The 12,364-nt window shown below is 39.9% G+C and overlaps 1 non-coding gene across 1 annotated transcript; it reads right to left on the bottom strand.

The window, feature by feature from the left end:
* Nucleotides 1–421: 421 nt before the first annotated feature.
* On the bottom strand, nt 422–529 carry LOC112760820 (small nucleolar RNA R71). The gene has a single exon (XR_003181240.1). It is a non-coding gene; the product is annotated as a small nucleolar RNA R71 (small nucleolar RNA).
* Between the last annotated feature and the right edge of the window lie 11,835 nt (nt 530–12,364).

Here is a 12,364-nt window from a genome sequence, read left to right as displayed (position 1 = left end):
TCAAAGAAGAAGAAACTATGGCAGCTGAAAAAAACAACAATGCCAACAATGCAAGGAAGGTGCTTGGTGACTTTACTGCACCTACTCCTGATTTCTATGGGAGAAGCATCTCTATCCCTGCCATTGGAGCAAACAACTTTGAGCTTAAGCCTCAATTAGTTTCTCTAATGCAACAGAATTGCAAGTTTCATGGACTTCCATTGGAAGATCCTCATCAGTTCTTGGCAGAGTTCTTGCAAATCTGTGACACTGTCAAGACCAATGGGGTTGACCCTAAAGTCTACAGACTTATGCTCTTTCCTTTTGCTGTAAGAGACAGAGCTAGAACATGGTTGGATTCACAACCTAAGGAAAGCCTGAACTCTTAGGAAAAGCTAGTCAATGCCTTCTTGGCAAAGTTTTTTTCACCTCAAAATTGAGTAAGCTTAGAGTGGAAGTCCAAACCTTTAGACAGAAGGATGGTGAGTCCCTCTATAAAGCTTGGGAGAGATACAAGCAATTGATCAGAAGGTGCCCTTCTGACATGCTTTTAGAATGGAGCATCATAGGAATCTTCTATGATGGTCTGTCTGAACTATCCAAGATGTCATTGGATAGCTCTGCTGGAGGATCTCTTCATCTGAAGAAGACGCCTGCAGAAGCTCAAGAACTCATTGAAATGGTTACAAATAACCAATTCATGTACACCTCTGAAAGGAATCCTGTGAATAATGGGTCAACTCAGAAGAAAGAAGTTCTTGAGATTGATACTCTGAATGCCATATTGGCTCAGAATAAAATATTGACCCAACAAGTCAATATGATTTCTCAGAGTCTGTCTGGAATGCAAGCAGCAATAGGCAGTACTAAGGAAGCTTCTTCTGAAGAAGAAGCTTATGATCCTGAGAACCCAGCAATAAAAGAGGTGAATTACATGGGAGAACCCTATGGAAACACCTATAATCCTTCATGGAGAAATCAACCAAATCTCTCATGGAAGGATCAACAGAGACTTCAACAAGGTTTCAACAACAATAATGGTGGAAGAAACAGGTTTAGCAATAGCATGCCTTTTCCATCATCTTCTCAGCAACAGACAGAGAATTCTAAGCAAAACCCCTCTGACTTAACAACCATTATCTCTGATCTAATCAAAACCACTCAAAGTTTCATGACTGAAACAAGGTCCTCCATTAGAAATTTGGAGGCACAATTGGGTCAGCTGAGTAAGAAAATTATTGAACTCCCTCCTAGCACTCTCCCAAGCAATACAGAAGAGAATCCAAAAAGAGAGTGCAAGGCCATAACCACATCTCACATGGCCGAACATGGAAAGGAGGAAGAGGCAGCGATTCCCACTGAGGAAGACCTCAATGGACGCCCACTGACCTCCATGGAGTTTCCTAATGAGGAACCATGGGAATCTGAGGCTCATTCTGATACCATAGATATTCCATTAAATTTACTTTTTCCATTCATGAGCTCTGATGAGTATTCCTCCTCTGAAGAGGATGAAGGTGTCACTGAAGAGCAAGTTGCTAAGTACCTTGGAGCAATCATGAAGCTAAATGCCAAGTTGTTTGGTAATGAGACTTGGGAGGATGAACCTCCATTGCTCATCAAAGAAATGGATGACTTGACTAGGTAGAGATTACCTCTGAAGAGACAAGATCTTGAAAAGTTCTCAATCCCTTGTACCATAGGCACCATGACCTTTGAGAAGGCTCTGTGTGAACTAGGGTCAAGCATAAACCTTATGCCTCTCTCTGTAATGGAGAAGCTAGGGATCATTGAGGTACAAGCTGCAAGAATCTCACTGGAGATGGCAGACAATTCAAAGAAATAGGCTTATGGACTTGTAGAGGATGTCTTGGTAAAGGTTGAAGACCATTACATCCCTGCTGATTTCATAATCCTAGAAACTGGGAAGTGTATAGATGAATCCATCATCCTTGGCAGACCCTTCCTAGCCACAACAAATGCTGTGATTGATGTTGATAGAGGAGAATTGATCATTCAAGTGAATGAAGACTCCCTTGTGTTTAAAGCTCAAGGATATCCCTCTGTAACCATGGAGAGGAAGCATGAAGAGCTTCTCTCAATATAGAGTCAAACAGAGCCCCCATAGTCAAACTCTAAGTTTGGTGTTGGGAGGCCACAACCAAACTTTAAGTTTGGTGTTGAACCCCCACATTCAAACTCTAAGTTTGGTGTTGGGAGGTTCCAACATTGCTCTGAACATCTGTGAGGCTCCATGAGAGCCACTGTCAAGCTATTGACATTAAAGAAGCGCTTGTTGGGAGGCAACCCAATCTTTAACTTATCTATGTTAAATTTCTATTTTTTTTTTCTATTTTATGTTTTTTGTAGGTTGATGATCATGTGAAGTCACAAAAACAATTGAAAAAACAAAAACAAAAAAAATGAAAAACAGAACACCGTGGAGGAGATAGTTACTGGCGTTTCAACGCCAGTAAAGGTAGCAGAATGGGCATTAAACGCCCAGTCTAGCACCATTCTGGGCGTTTAACGCCAGAAAAGGGCACCAAACTGGCGTTTAACGCCAAGAATGGGCAAGAAGCTGGCGTTAAACGCCAGAAATGGGCAGCAGCCTGGTGTTTAATGCCAGGATTGGCAGAAAGGGGCGTTTTGCACGCCACTTGGTCCAGGGATGAGATATCCTTGACACCTCAGGATCTGTGGACCCTACAGGATCCCCACCTACCCCACCACTCTCTCTCTTCTTCACCCATTCACCAATCACCTCAATACCTCTTCCCCAAAAATCCCTCACATATCAAATCCCACCATTCTCTTCACCACTCACATCCATCCTTCATAAAACCCCACCTACCTCACCATTCAAATTCAAACCACTTTCCCTCCCAAACCCACCCTCTATGGCCGAACCATACACACCCCTCTCACTCCTATATAAACCCATCTTCACTCCTTCATTTTCACACAACCTAAACACCACTTCTCCCCCTTGGCCGAAACACAAAGCCCACTCCATCTCCTCTATTTCTTCTTCTTCTACTCTCTTCTTTCTTCTTTTGCTCGAGGACGAGCAACCTTCTATGTTTGGTGTGGTAAAAGCTAAAGCTTTTTGTTTTTCCATAACCATTTATGGCACCAAAGGTCGGAGAAACCTCTAGAAAGAGGAAAGGGAAGGCAAAAGCTTCCACCTCTGAGTCATGGGAGATGGAGAGATTCCTCTCAAGGGTGCATCAAGACCACTTCTATGAAGTTGTGGCCAAGAAGAAAGTGATCCCCGAGGTCCCTTTTAAGCTCAAAAAGGGCGAATATCCAGAGATCCGACATGAGATCCGAAGAAGAGGTTGGGAAGTTCTCACCAACCCTATTCAACAAGTCGGAATCTTAATGGTTCAAGAGTTCTATGCCAATGCATGGATCACCAAGAACCATGATCAAAGTGTGAACCCGGAACCTAAGAATTGGCTTACAATGGTCCGAGGGAAATACTTAGATTTTAGTCCGAAAAATGTAAGGTTGACATTCAACTTGCCCATGATGCAAGGAGATGCACACCCATACACTCGAAGGGTCAACTTTGATCAAAGGTTGGACCAAGTCCTCGTGGACATATGTGAAGTGGGCGCTCAATGGAAGAGAGATTCAAGAGGGAAGCCAGTTCAACTAAGAAGGCATGACCTCAAGCCCGTGGCTAGGGGATGGTTGGAGTTCATTCAACGCTCAATCATTCCCACTAGCAACCGGTCCGAAGCTACTATAGACTGGGCTATCATGATACATAGCATCATGATTGGAGAGGAAGTGGAAGTTCATGAGGTTATATCCCAAGAACTCTACAAGGTGGCAGACAAGTCCTCTCCTTTGGCAAGGTTAGCCTTCCCTCATCTCATTTGTCACCTTTGTAATTCGGTTGGAATTGAGATAGAGGGAGACATTCTCATTGATGAGGACAAACCCATCACTAAGAAAAGGATGGAGAAAACAAGAGAACCTCATCAAGAGAATGAGGAAACTCCTCATCATGAAATCCCTGAGATGCCTCAAGGGATGCATCTTCCTCCACAAAACTATTGGGAGAAAATCAACACCTCCCTAGGAGAATTAAGTTCCAACATGGGACAACTAAGGGTGGAGCACCAAGAGCATTCCATCCTCCTCCATGAAATTAGAGAAGATCAAAGAACCATGAAAGAGGAGCAACAAAGGCAAGGAAGAGACATCGAGGAGCTCAAGCACTCCATAAGATCTTCAAGAGGAAGAACAAGCCGCCATCACTAAGGTGGACCCATTCTTTAACTTCCTTGTTCTTTATTTTCCTGTTTTTCGAAAAATTATGCTTTATGTTTATCTATGTTTGTGCCTTATTACATGATCATTAGTGTCTATGCCTTAAAGCTATGAAAATGAATCCATCACCTTTCTTAAATGAAAAATGTTTTCAATTGAAAAAGAAAAAGAAGTGCATGAATTTCAAATTTTAAAACAGTTTAATTATTTTGATGTGGCGACAATACTATTGTCTTTCTGAATGAATGCTTGAACAGTGCATATTTTTGAATTTGATTGTTTATGAATGTTAAAATTGTTGGCTCTTGAAAGAATGATGGGAAAAGGAGAAATGTTATCTGATGATCTGAAAAATCATAAAATTGATTCTTGAAGCAAGAAAAAGTAGTGAAAAGCTTGCAAAAAAAAAAAAAAAAGAGAGAGAAAAGAAAAAAAGAAAAGCAAGCAGAAAAAGCCAATACCCCTTTAAACCAAAAGGCAAGGGTGATAAAAAGGATCCAAGGCTTTGAGCATCAGTGGATAGGAGGGCCGACAGGAATAAAATGCTGGCCTAAGCAGCTAAACCAAGCTATCCTTAACCATGTGCTTGTGGCGTGAAGGTGCCAAGTGAAAACTTGAGACTAAGCGGTTAAAGTCGAGGTCCAAAGCAAAATGAAGAGTGTGCTTAAGAACCCTAGACACCTCTAATTGGGGACTCTAGCAAAGCTGAGTCACAATCTAAAAAGGTTCACCCAGTTTTGTGTCTGTGGCATTTATGTATCTGGTGGTAATACTGGAAAACAAAGTGCTAGGGCCACGGCCAAGACTCATAAAGTAGCTGTGTTCAAGAATCAACATACTCAACTAGGAGAATCAATAACACTATCTGGATTCTGAGTTCCTATAGATGCCAATCATTCTGAACTTCAAGGGATAAAGTGAGATGCCAAAACTGTTCACAATCAAAAAGCTAAAAGCCCCGCTCATCTAATTAATACTGATCATCATAGATGTTTTTGGAATTCATTGTACATTCTCTTCTTTTTATCCTATTTGATTTTTAGTTGCTTGGGGACAAGCAACAATTTAAGTTTGGTGTTGTGATGAGCGGATAATTTATATGCTTTTTCGCATTATTTTTAGTATGTTTTTAGTATATTTTAGTTAGTTTTAATTATGTTTTTATTAGTTTTTATTTAAAAATTATATTTCTGGATTTTACTATGATTTTATGTGTTTTTCTATAATTTCAGGTATTTTCTGGCTGAAATTGAGGGACCTGAGCAAATATCTAATTCAGAGGCTGAAAAAGGACTGCAGATACTGTTGGATTCTGACCTCCCTGCACTCAAAGTGAATTTTCTGGAGCTATAGAAGCCCAATTGGCGCGCTCTCAATTGCGTTGGAAAGTAGACATCTTTGGCTTTCCAGCAATATATAATAATTCATACTTTGCCTGAGATTTGATGGCCCAAACAGGCGTTCTAAGTCAGCTCAAGAATTCTGGCGTTTAACTCCAAAACTGGCACAAAAGTTGGAGTTAAACGCCCAAACTGGAACAAAAGCTGGCGTTTAACTCCAAGAAAAGTCTCTACACATGAAAGCGTCAATGCTCAGCCCAAGCATAGACCAAGTGGGCCCGGAAGAAGATTTCTGCATTAATTATTGATTTCTGTAAACCCTAGGCTACTAGTTCTCTATAAATAGGACCTTTTGCTATTGTATTTTCATCTTTGACTCATACTTTCACAGACCTTTTCGCATTTGGGGGCTGGCCTCACGGCCATCCCTAAACCTTGTTCTTATGTATTCTCAACGGTGGAGTGTCTATACACCATAGATTAAGGTGTGGAGCTCTGCTGTTCTTCATGAATTAATACAAGTACTACTATTTTTCTATTCAATTCACGCCTACTTCTTCTCTAAGATATTCATTCGTTCTTCAACTTGATGAATGTGATAATCCGGGACACTCATCATCATTCTCACCTATGAACATGTGCCTGACAACCACCTCTGTTCTACTAGCAATGACTTGAATGCGTATCTCTTGGGTTTCTAATCTAAGATTGGAACCTTCGTGGTATAGGATAGAATTATTGGCGGCCATTCCTGAGATCCAGAAAGTCTAAACCTTGTCTGTGGTATTCCGAGTAGGATCTGGGAAGGGATAACTGTGACGAGCTTCAAACTCGCGATTGTGGGGCATGTGACAGACGCAAAAGGATCAATGGATCCTATTCCGACATGATCGAGAACCGACAGCTGATTAGCCGATGTTGTGATAGAGCATCAGGACCATTTTCACTGAGAGGACGGGATGTAGCCATTGACAACGGTGATACCCAACATAAAGCTTGCCATTGAAAGGAGTATGAATGATTGGAAGAAGGCAATAGTAAAGCAGAGGTTCAAGGGGAACAAAGCATCTTCATACGCTTATCTGAAATCCACCAATGAATTACATAAGTATCTCTATCTTTATTTTATGTTTATTTTCATCACCTTAAACTCCATAACCATTTGAATCCGCCTGACTGAGATTTACAAGATGACCATAGCTTGCTTCAAGCCGACAATCTCCGTGGGATCGACCCTTACTCAGGTAAGGTTTATTACTTGGACGACCCAGTGCACTTGCTGGTTAGTTGTGCGGAATTGTGACAAAGTGTGATTCACGTTTGAGAGCTCCAAGTCTTTGGTGCCATTGTTGATGATCACAATTTCATGCACCACGCTCGTTCAAAAAGAACGTAGCGCTCTTGTCCTGAGAGCGCTAGTCACACCCACGCGTACGCGTCATGCACGCCTACGCGTGGATCTTCCAAAATGCTTGCCCTACGCGTGAGCGTCCTATAGGCGTGCGCGTCGCTAGAGAGCGTAGCGTTCTCCAAACGAACATAGCATTCCTCTGCCCTGCTTCTTTCTATGCTTTTTTTCACCTGCCATCAATCAAACATGCAATCAAAGTCTCACCAAAATCATGAGGTTTTGCATTATTTCATAATAATCAAATAAATCTTGCATAAATCTCATGATAATGCATAAAATCAACAATGTTTGATTGAATCAAGACAAACATGAAATTCCAATCCAACTACTTACTTATTGTGCAAGAAATGCATGAAACCTAATGAAAACAAGTAAAAATTGCTAGTAAAACTAGCCTAAAATGACTTGTCATCAGGGAGCAATTTGTTTGAGGATAGCATCATGTAGGTTAGTCTTCTAGAGAGAGAAGCTCCCTCTTCTCTCTAGAATTAGGGTTCTTAGGTTAAATTGCATCTTAGATCTAGGTTTAATTCATGCTTTGATTTACTTTTTCTTTACAATTTCTTGTCTCTTTTACCTTTACTTTCCTAGTTTAGTATTTTACTCCTTGTATTTGTTTACGTTGTTGTTGATGCATTTTTGTTCCTTTTATTTTCCTTTAATGCAATTTATGTTTCATGTTCCTTTATTGTTGATTTGAGTTGCTGTTGTTAATTTTCTTGCAATTGATAGTTGTAGATTTACGTTTCTTGCAATTTTACCATGCTTTCCTTTTATGCCTTCCAAGTGTTTGATAAAATGCTTCGAAGGATGTTACAGTAGAATTTTTTATTCTTGGCTTGAGATGGTAACTTAGGTGAACTTGAGTTGCTAATGTCCAAGTGATTGATGATTGGTGTCCATTGACACTAGCTTTCACTAAGTTAATTAGTGAGTGGCTAAGACTTATGGATTAGGACTAATGTGGCTCATTTGACTTTCCTTTACTTGTTAGAGGATGACTTAATGTGATTGATCCTTGCAATTATCATGTTGTAGTTAGTGACAAGGATAGAGATCCTTAACCATCAACCCTTGCCAAGACCTTTTTATCATTTGAGTTTTATTTACTTCCTTGCCATTTATTTTTCTTGTCCTTTTTTCCAAAACGCCAAAAACACTTTCCCATAACCAATAACACGAACACTTCCATGCAATTCCTTAAGAGACGACCCGATGTTTAAATACTTCGGTTATTTTTATTGGGATTTGTACTTGTGACAAACAAATTAAATTTTGATTGAGGATTGTTTGTTGGTTTAGAACTATACTTGTAATGAGATTTCATTGAGAAATTCTTTACCGACAATTTTCTTTACATCAAATTTTTGGCGCCATTGCTGGGGAATTGCAAATGTGTGCCTTGTTATTGGTTATTGTATATATGTGAATATTGTGAATAGCTTGATTTTTGGATTGCTTGTTAGTTTTTGGTAGTTTTAGGACTTTGTTTCATTATTTCTTGTTAGCTTTTTTGTCTTTATTTTCTCTCCTCACTATGAATTCTTAGCCATTTGGCTATGAATATAGTTACAACTATATTGTAGGAAGTGGAGCTTACAATGACAATATACATCAAGGATGGAACAATAAAAGGTGGGAGGAGCATCAAGCTTATGGACAACCTTCTTGGCAACAACCCCCCACCAATGCACTATGATCAAGAACCATACCATGATGTATATCAACCTAATGGATATGGTGATCCTCATTGTGGTTGTCAGCAACCACCACTATATGCCTATGAACCCCCTCCACAGCATAGCCCTCAACTACACTCACAAGCCCCTTTTTACCGAATACCTTCCTATGACCCTCATCTATCATATAACCAATCACCCTTACCCTATTCTTGTGACCATTATGTAGGAAAATCCTAAGAGCCACCACAATTCCAACATATTTACTCCCAAGAACCACCTCAATACACACCACCTCGATATTTCCACCAAGAAGAACCACCTTCCTATTATGAACCATTTCTCCAAAATAATAAAGCCTCCTATCCACCCCAATCTCCAATGGATGACACCCTTGGCCTTCTTCTTCAAGGGCAAGAAGAGATGAAAAGGGAGGTACTAGAATTCACGACCAGCTTGACCAAGGTAGTAAACACTTTGGCCTCCCGATACTCATGCACTCAAAGTACTTCCATGGCTACATGTGAAGAATCAAATGAAGAGCGTAGCATGAAGAAGAGATTGGAAAATTTGGTGGAGATTGAGGAGTTAGATTTTGTATTGGAACACTTGGAGGAAGCTATGATTGTTGAAGAAGAGGAAGAAGTGGTTGAAGATTTAGGAGATATGGAAAGTCCATGGGAATGTAGAATCTTGGAGTCCTCTTCCAAGAAGTTTGGGATTGATGTCGAGGAGGGTGTACAACCTCCAAAGCATATCATGGTTGAAGATTTTGAAGAGGTCAATTAAGAGATAGATTTAATCATTGTTGAATTCTTATCTACAATTGAATCCTATCCCATTGGACTTGACATAGGGATTAAAGAAGAAGAGGCACAACCTCCCATACCCTTGGTAAGAAATGAAGAAGAGATTGAATTGGAAGAAAGCTATCAAGAGGAAGAGGTTGAAATTGAAGAAGCTTGCTTAGAGGTGGAGGTAATCAAGGAAGAACACAAGGGAGTAGAGCTTGCAAGGACATTGGAAACACCTCTCCCCAAGCACTACAAGAAAAAAGGCCTATGGCCACACTTTTTTTTGCCACGCTTTAAAAGCATAGCCAAAAGTGGTCAATGGCCACGTTTTTATGAGGGTGGTGATTGAATAGAGATTTGGCCACGGTTTTTTTTGCTATGCTTCAAAAGCGTGGCAAAAGGAGTCAATGGCCACGCTTTTATGAGGGTGGCAATTGATTCAAAATTTGGCCACGCTTTTATTTGTCACGCTTAAAAAGCATAGCCATAGAGTGAAACCAGCACGCTTTTGAAGCATGGCGACAGAATTTTATTATTGTAGCCCTTTGAAAGCGTAGCTATTTCTACAAGTATTTTGGCACACTTCAAAAGCGTGGCCAAAAGGTTTCCCAAAAAAAATTTCAAAGAACTCGCGCGCACTTAATCCTAAGCTCTTTGAGATAACCCTTCAATGTCCCTCAGCCCTAACTCATTCAAATACCCCTAAGCTCTTTCAGAGAACTCCTTCTTCAAACATTAAATCTATCAAAGAACCCTAACACTCTTCGTTGTACCTTACCCTAACCCCCTCTTCGTCGTGCCTCACCCTCACCCTCTGCTCACTTGCCGTCGTAAATCTTCTGTCGATGCTCCCTCCACTGCTGCTCCCTTCTGTCGCTACTAACCCCTAACCCCTCCGCTGCAGCTCTCTCTGGTACCGATCCTTTCCTCGTGCAGGGGCCTTTCCATCGATGCTTCATTGCTGGTTTTAAGAGCAGGTAAACCCTAAATCATAATCAGTGGTGATTAGTGAGTGAGGATTTGCGAGTTGGCAACGAGTTACCAAGTTAGGTTTTGAAAATTTGCTCATCCCTGGCTCGGAGCTTGTCTCGTTCCCGTTTACCTTCCCACAGAAGAAGATACTCTCATTCCCCTGTTTCTCACCGTCATGCTCACTCTCACTCTCGAAGGGATCGAACGTCCTCAAGGTCCTCTATCAATCTTCTTCTTCTGCAATTCCATTTCCAATCTCTTGGTTTCCGTTTCAACTTTGCTTTTGAATCATGGGATTAGTTCCGAATTTTCAGGAGAAGAAGCCAACAGGCGCCGCAGAAGCAGAACGCGATCACCGTCTTCACTGAGGCACCGCACAAGGCATAGAAGCAGAAGTACTTCCTCGCCCTCTCCTCCTCCTCCTAAATCGCGGAGTCTCAGTGTCGTTGCGAACCATCACAAGATCAAAAAAGACGAAGAAGAAAAGAGAAGGTAACTGATTTTTGTTATTTATCCCCTCATTTATTTATCTATTTGTAGTTTGTGTTCGTGATTTTGTTCCTGAATTGGTTGATAATTTAGTGTGTAATATTGGTGAGAAAATGTGAAATGAAGATAATTCTATTGGTTGAGACTGTAGCAATTTCTGATTCGTGCTTGCTAGTTTTAACTTTAATTTCTGAAGAATGCACTGCGCTGGAAATTGGGTATGTTGAAAATGCGTGATAATTTTATATGAGAAATTAATGTATTTTAGCAGTTATTCGATGCTTGCTAGGTTTTTGGGGACCTCAAATATAATTTCGAGAGGGTGAGCCTTTGTATTTCTACCGTTAACATGAATATAAAGATATAAATCTGATAGTAGTTTGGAGATTAGGTATGTGTGCGGATTAGAATAAGCTTATTTTTGTTTGACAAATCGATTATCATCAAAAGCTTCTTGAATGTGAGAGAATTTTTTAAAATGGTTTTAGAAAGTTAAATTTAGCATACTTGCAATCTAGGTAGATCTTTTGCAATGAATTTCCTTCTTCTCTAAGGGTGGGTGATGCCAATTTTAAAATGCAACAGGTTAATTTCATTCTTCGCTACTGGCTTTTCTGAAGGAAGCTACTGCCTTGTCCAACTTGTTTATTAGGATGAAATAATTGCTGCGTCGTTTATCTACTGTTCCACTTGAAACTTCATTTATTATTAACGCTAAGGAATGAAAATATGTCTTAGAATTCATGTTATTATTATTATGAGGGTATCAAACTATAGTGAATTAAAGTAGATTGAGGGAGGAATAATGAAATGTATTTGTTTATTTAACCTTGTTTGATTCCTAAGCATTGAAATTTCTGGCCTCAGAATTATTAAAACATATTGGAGTCTATAAATAAAACCTTTTCTCTTTCTTAGAGGTTTGTACCCTGAGATTTTGTCATGGTAATTTAATATTTCACCTACTTGTATGTAGAATTAGTCTTAACAATTCAATGTCACTTTTGTTTAGTTATGTCATTTCGTAAATTGCTAGCTATCTAGCTACCTCCCTTTGGAATAATTTTTGCAGTGTGAATATTTGGCTATTTAGTTTCTTCTCAAATTGTAGAATAGAAAGAATGCTTTTAATTGTCCGCACAGCGAAGGGGTGTCCTCATGTCGTTGTTGCTTTTAATTGTTTGCTTTGGGGACCAACTCTTTTTCCCCTTCGTGTCACACTACTTGTGGTCATTATTTTTATATCCATCCTTTTCATTTGTCTACAACTCTTAGTTCTTCAAAAATCATGATCGATTGTTGACACAGCAAAGCATCACCCATCACATGTATTTTGGGCAAGGGGACCTTGTTACATATTTTGCAAAGTAGACTAACTAAAATTTATTGATATCATATTTGGTGTAACCTTTTTGC

This window comes from Arachis hypogaea, chromosome 16 (assembly GCF_003086295.3).
Source record: "Arachis hypogaea cultivar Tifrunner chromosome 16, arahy.Tifrunner.gnm2.J5K5, whole genome shotgun sequence".
In the NCBI taxonomy this organism is placed as follows: Eukaryota; Viridiplantae; Streptophyta; class Magnoliopsida; order Fabales; family Fabaceae; genus Arachis; species Arachis hypogaea.
The sequence above is the reverse complement of the archived record's forward strand: the minus strand, read 5'-3'. Positions and strand labels throughout refer to the sequence as shown.